The 7,500-nt window shown below is 44.7% G+C and overlaps 1 long non-coding RNA gene across 1 annotated transcript in view; it reads right to left on the reverse strand.

Moving 5' to 3' along the window:
• Nucleotides 1-6,703: 6,703 nt before the first annotated feature.
• The window catches only part of LOC143294017 (uncharacterized), a 5,774-nt gene continuing 4,977 nt past the window's right edge, over nt 6,704-7,500 (reverse strand). Inside the window, exon 3 of the long non-coding RNA XR_013056862.1 lies at nt 6,704-6,912. This is a non-coding gene — a long non-coding RNA (uncharacterized LOC143294017). The remainder of the gene's footprint in view (nt 6,913-7,500) is intronic.

A 7,500-nucleotide genomic window follows, 5' to 3' on the forward strand; every position in this document is an offset into this window, starting at 1 on the left:
TCATTCTAAATCAGAAATCTACTGAGATCACGAGATCTAGATCGCTGCTCAGTGTAAATGATATCAACAGACCAGATCCCTTTCAGTCCCACGTCTTACAAGAAATGGTCCCGCGACTCAAGACAGCCTGCAAGTGGAGCCAGAGCACGAGTGGTCACAAAAAAACAAAAACAAAAAACAAACAAACAAAAAACAAGAAAAAAAAAAAACTGTCCAGCCGTGTGCCTGCATTTTAATTTCGATCCCAGAGGTATTTCGTCGGCCTTTTACGGGCCATCGTGGTAGAATGACCCTGACTTCTGATACAGTATTCACCAGTGATCAGGGTTCGAGGCACCTTTTCGGCATGATGCTGTGTCCTTGGGAAAGGCACTTTACTCCGATTTTTCCCCACTCCAGGCAGATATGAATAGATACCTGACTTCGTTTGGGGTCAAAACAGCAGAAGGGAAGGATTGGGCCCCGACTTCCTATTCTGATCCTTAGACACAGTGGACGTAAATTCGCTACCCCTATGGTCTTAAAAGGCTGTCGGACTTTTACCTCCCTCCCCACTTTTCGTTTTTTTAACCTTGTCGTCATTATCATTATTATCATTATTACTTCTTTTGTTTAGAAGCGTACACACTCCTCGTCAACAGAGTCAATGACATTTTTTTTATCATCCACTCTCTGAAAATAACACACACACACACACTAAAACATCTACAGACACGGAAAAAAAAGAAAGGATTATACTCCACTCCGGTCGACTGGCTGGGACCTCGCGCTGTGTATTATACTATTTGTTGATTTGTTTTCTTTAGTTATTGTTAGTATTTTAAACAAACACACATACACCTAGGGTAGATATCATAGATATTTAGTCATTAACGCATGACCAGAGAATTGGGTTTATGCGTATATATTAGTCAGGCATCCGCGGTTTCTGTTTGCTTTGTTTTGTTTTTGTTTTTTAAAGCAGATGTGCTGTCGCGTGTGATGTTCAATCTCTCACTCCATCTTCAGTAGTCAAGGTGTTAATCAACTTTTGAAGCAGTGGCCGTGAGGAGAGTTGGTTTAGTCAAATGTTCAGGGCTACTCCTATCACAGATTGTGGAGTGATGGCCAAGAGGTAACGCGTCTGCCTTGGAAGCGAGAGAATTTGAGCGCGCTGGTTCGAATCACGGCTCAGCCGCCGATATTTTCTCCCCCTCCACTAGACCTTGAGTGGTGGTCTGGACGCTAGTCATTCGGATGAGACGATAAACCGAGGTCCCGTGTGCAGCATGCACTTAGCGTACGTAAAAGAATCCACGGCAACAAAACGGTTGTTCCTGGCAAAATTCTGTAGAAAAATCCACTACGATAGGAAAAACAAATAAAACTGCACGCAGGAAAAAATACAAAGAAATGGGTGGCGCTGTAGTGTAGCGACGCGCTCTCCCCGGGGAGAGCAGCCCGAATTTCACACAAAGAAATCTGTTGTGATAAAATGAAATACAAATACAAATACATAAGCTTACTGTTGGGCCAACGACAAAGTGAGAGCTGCATGATCAATGCTTTCTGCACTGCAATGGAAAGTCATCGACAGCTTAGTCTTTTGTAAAGGACTGTGACTCTGAAATTAAGAGGCAGGACTGCACTGGCTCTTAGTGCTGCAGCCGTAGGGGCTAACTGGCCTTTGGGAGCCATCACGAAGCTCACGGTCCTGAAACCCTCCTGACCGAAAGAGCGGGGATGTGACTTGGGCAAGATAATCTCCACTCAGTAAAATAGAATTCTAGCTCAGATAGTCAGGTCAGCAGTTGCTGCCTCCTTTGCTGTTCTAGTCAGCCACGACTGACTATCCTACAGGCATACATGCACTAAAGCATGTACATATATTATGAGAGAGAGAAAGAGAGAGAGAGAGAGAGAGACTCTCATGCATGCGCGCATGGATATGCGCAATCAAGCGAAGAGAGAGACAGACAGACAGGTAGGTTATGATGTGTGTGTGTGTGTGTGTGTGTGTGTGTGTACGTCCGTGCGTGCGTGCGTGTTTGCGTGTGTGTGCGCGCGCACGTGCATGTGTGTGTATACTGTATGACAGAGACACAAATAGAAGGAGAGAGAGAGAGAGAGAGAGAGAGAGAGAGGTGGGCAGATTTGAGGGGACGCGGAGGAGGAATAATTATGTTCACAAATACAGACCTTCTCACCTACGCAAATGTAACAGAAGATTGTGCGGGTATTCTTTTCTTCATCACGACTGAACTTTATTGTATCAAACATGGCAGGGACGTAAGGCGTAGGATATGCATACGCTTTGTCATCAGAAACGGGTTAACAGCCTATGCATATTCCAGAATCTTCGAATCAAAATTACATTTACATGTTCAAATTTCGTATCTATGAAGAGTGTGGCATGTGATAAGTACTTGGAATACATATGCAAAACAATAATCGCAATTAAACATCTTCAAGGGAAAAAAAACATGAACAAGAAACAAGGTTTTTATCATGTAACACATTCACATTTGTATAGAATATTCATCCCAGCACACACACACACACACACACACACACACACACACACACACACACACACACACACACACACACACACACACACACACACACACACACACACACATACGAGCGCGCGCGCGATGTTCGTCCTTCTGTTGATTTGTTGGTTATCCCAGCACATTACTTCAGGGTCAGTGAACTGTCAGAATTGCAGAACTATATGCATGTATTATTATATCTGTTGTTATTTTTTTATGTACTCTCAGTGCCTACACAGTGCGCATGTGGATGAAGGATTAAATGAAGAAATGACTCTCTCTCTCTCTCCCTCTCTCCCTCTCTCTCTCTCTCTCTCTCTCTCTCTCTCTCTCTCTGTGTGTGTGTGTGTGTGTGTGTGTGTTCAGTAATATTTGTGTGAGTGTTCAGTAGTGTGTGTGAGTGATCAGTAGTGTTTGTGTGATTGTTCAGTGGTGTGTGTGTGTGTGTGTGTGTGTGTGTGTGTGTGTGTGTGTGTGTGTGTGTGTATGTGTGTGTGTGTGTGTTCAGTACTGTTTGTGTGAGTGTGTGATGTGGTGGATGTATGTGTATGTTCAGCAGTACGTGTGTGTGTGTGCGTGTGTGTGTGTGTTCAGTAGGGTTTGTGTGAATGTTCAGTAGTGCTTTGTGTGTGGTGGTGGTGGTGGTGGTTGTGTGTGTGTGTGTGTGTGTGTGTGTGTGTGTGTGTGTGTGTGTGTGTGTGTGTGTGTGTACTTGCACCTGATGTGTGTGTGGAAACAAAGAAGTGTGTATAGCTCTAACAGTCAGTCAAAGATAATTTTGTTCCCTGAATATTCTCATGCATGAATTACAAACGTTACCATGTTAGTTGCTGTACAAAGTAGTAAGTCAACATTTTTTGGGCACTCACAGAAAACACTCTTAAATAGACATGTGTTCAGATGTAATGATAATCTTTTCATCCAAGCAGTCTAATCATTTACTTCCAAAACACTTTGTTTTCATGATTAATTAAGCAACGTCAAACAAATGAATCGAGTCCAAACGGTGTCAGTCATTTTGTCTCACGTGAAACGAGCGGGTCTCGTGATTGGTTGCTCCTCGCACGTCTGTCGCTTTTGTTGCTGTGGAATAGGACAAGTCCTCTCGAAGAATCATGACGCGCGGCGTCAGCGATCTTGATGCGCCGCGTCAGACTCTTGCTGCCTGAAAACCTCGCACACTGGGCGCTGCGCGAAACTTGCTGCTTGTCGCGTGAAACTTGCTGCTTGACGCCCCGTGTGCGATGGGCTTAAGCTGGCCCTTGTCTGCTAGGCGCGTTTCGCTGAGAGCTGCCTTGTCCACATTGTAGCGAGCGAGCTCTTTGGCAACCAGTGCAGTTCTTCTCTCTGGTCTGTCTGTCTTGATGTTATCCAGCAGAGTTCTCACGTTCCACACCCCAAGGTTGAGCACCATCCCTTTCTTCTTCTTTTTTGTTTGTTGACTGCAAGAGGGACCCCCACCAGCCGCGGTAAGCTGGCCAGGGAGAAGTGAAGCAGGCTATGTTTGAGGCACCTTCCTTAGCCTCTTCATCCATGGAGGAGAGCAGAGCGATCCTAAAGAGGGCTGCTCAGACACCCAGTGGGCTACTGAACTCCACTGCTTCTTCGGTCCAGTAGAGGGTGACTCTATGCCTGGGGCCGCCTGTGCGCAGGTTCGTGACACTCAGCTTTCAGTGTATCTGAACCCGTTGCTTCGCCACTCCCCCATCGCCACAGGACTTGAGGTGCTGCGCGGTATAGTTTGAAGTCATGACTTGCGCTTGACTTGGATTAAAGTGATGGAGAGTTGCGCAGGTCCTCAGCCTCAGTCTCTCGTCCCGGCCTCTCTGGGCCCAGTGGCAAGACATAGTCGAGACTGCTGGAGATAGGTCAGGATGCAGTGGATGGCCGGCAGTGTTCTGCAAGTGTTTCACTGCGCCCTTTTAGTGCTCCACTGTGCATTGCTGAGAATCGCCTTTCTGCCCGTTGAAGGTTTCCTCCTCGCAGTCCGCCGAATCCAGACTTCACACTCTAGGTAGACAAGCCCTAAATGCTGTGGGTCCACGACAGTTCTTGCGGCGTGCTCGCAAGTCTCCCTACCCATTGCTTGGCATCCTCATCCGCCATTGCAGAAGTTGTGAGCTGTCTCCTCTTCCGCCTGCTCCGCCTCTTTAAATTTGAACCATACATGGGGGTTGGTTTGTGGGCGCCAGGGCGTATCCACACACCGGTTGGCCATGCGCGCCGCACGTTATGTATAGGGGTCAGCAACCACCTCCCTTAAATGCCAACTTTAATGATGTGCCAGATATGGCAGAGACCATCCCTCTCCAGATCGGGAGATCACACACACACACACACCCACACACACACACACACACGCACGCACGCACGCACACACATACGCACACACACACACCAGACACACACACACACACACACACACACACACACACACACACACACACACGCACACACATTTCGAAGATATCAACATTTAATTGAATTCTTTCTCAAAATGATTAAAAAAAACCCAATAAAAAAACAACAGAAAAACAACAAAAGATGCCTCAAACCAAAGATAATATCTGATACAGAAAAAAACCCACCCACGAAAAAAAATATTTGCAGGCATGCAAAAAATTGGTAAAAAAAAAAGAAGAAGAAAGAAATGTTTGCTTCTTTTAGTACTTGGCACAAAATTTACCTGAATTGTTTCACGAATTGATTCATATGTATACCCTCACTTTATCAGCATTACATTCTATCCCCGGTTACCGATGTTATATTTTACCTCATTTCACACATATCATACATCACTTCACCGAATTTACATACTATTTCCATTCAACGGTATTCTGTCTCCATATAGAATAGAATATGTCTTTATTACTAAGTGTACCGGGGTCACAAGGAATATTGGGGGTGGGGGGTGGGGGTGGGGGGGATAGTACATAACAAGGTACGAACATAAATCAAAAATCATATACAGGTTTTAGATTCTACCTCCCTTTACCCGTATCATAAAGTGTACACCATTGCCGGTAAAACATACTATTAAATATATTATTTTTCATTTACCGGTGTTACCACTCCTCTTCCCTTTATCGGCGTTATGATGATCTTCTCATCAATGAAGTTAAAACTGAAGAATATATATATATATATATATATATATATATATATATATATATATATCTCTGTGTGTGTGTGTGTGTGTGTGTGTGTGTGTGTGTGTGTGTGTGTGTGTGTGTGTGTGTGTTTATACTGAATATAAAGCGCCTAATCATGGCACAAATTTTGATTCTGGTTTATGAACAGTCACACCCCAAACAGAAAACGAGTGTTTTATAATTAAAGACCCCTTCCAACACCACAACCCCCACGACCCCCCCCCCCCCCCCCCCCCCCCCAAAAAAAAAAAAAAAAAAAGCGGAAGGAAAACACATTTTGATTCTTTGACATCGTTATATTTATAACAGCACGTTTTATGACTAATACCACCGCTTAAAAGTGTTTATTGTAGAAGACAAAGACAGACAGAAAGAAAGAAAAACCGTTGTCCACATCACACATCTGTCTTTAATACTGGCATACGGTGCTAGGTATTATCATTGACAATAATCTATCTTGGTCTGACCATGTCGTTTATCTGTGTAAAAGAATATACGAATAGGCTTTTCAATGATGTAAAACTGAACCTTTCCTCGATGTCTATGATCGTAAAAAGTTCTTTCGCGGGGCACATATCCAGTCAGTTGTATATTACGCCTTGCCAATTTGTGATTCAGTCAGTGCCAACGCTCAGTATCCACTAAACAGATCATATACGCGTTATTTTAAACCAGTTCTCTTAACATCCAGCCCGTTGATGATAATGAATCATTCGATATACCTCCACTGCATCTGAGAGTAGAATGCAACAAGGCTCTGTTGATGCACATAGCAGTTAGTTATTGGAGCAGCTCCTCCTTGTATTGTAGATAACTTTCCCATAAACAGATATCCCCCCGCCCCATCATAAACTTACAATACCCCTTCCTAAGAACTGATCTCTTTAAATCTTTCACACAGAGGCGGCTCATAGTGCAACAATTTACTTTCCTTTTTTGAATTTGTTATATAACAATTTATCATTTATTCCCGTATATTTTTACCGCCGGGTTTTCTCAGTGAGTGTTTCAGTCAATCCGCTTCATTAGCTGAATGAATCAAACGTGGCCAGCCGAAGCCCTTTGAAAGGGGTCAACGGTGGCGGATGCGTTGGGTGGCGGGTACCCGTAGACGGGTGGAGGATAGGCAGGATCGGTGGGTGGATGGTACATGACGTGAGGAGGTGGTGGCTGCGGGTAGGCCTGGGTGGGGGGAGGAAATGGCTGCTGCGAAACCGTCGTCGGCTCTGTTCTCACAGACGCACAGACACAGACATACAGACACAGACACACAGAGACACAAACACACAGACATACAGACACACACACATACTTACACACACACACACACACACACACACACACACATCACATAGACACACACACACACACACACACACACACACACACACACACACACACAACACACACACACATCACATAGACACACACAGATACACACACACACACACACACACACACACACACACACACACACACACACACACACACACACACAAATGCACCCGGCTTGATGTAAACCATCAACTATGACGTAGATAGTAAGTTGAAAAAGGTTTTCAATGGAATGTGTGTGTGTGTGTGTGTGTGTGTGTGTGTGTGTGTGTGTGTGTGTGTGTGTGTGTGTGTGTGTGTGTGTGTGTGTGTGTGTGTGTGTGTGTGTGTGTATTTATACTGAATATAAAGCGCTTAATCATGGCACACATTTTGATTCTGTTTTATGAACAATCACACCCCAAACAGAAAACGAGTGTCTCCGAGCTGTGTATGGGCCGAGAGTCACAGGATCAACCCCTGTTCGAGCCTTGGACCAG

The sequence above is a fragment of the Babylonia areolata genome, chromosome 19 (assembly GCF_041734735.1).
Source record: "Babylonia areolata isolate BAREFJ2019XMU chromosome 19, ASM4173473v1, whole genome shotgun sequence".
Lineage (NCBI taxonomy): Eukaryota > Metazoa > Mollusca > Gastropoda > Neogastropoda > Buccinidae > Babylonia > Babylonia areolata.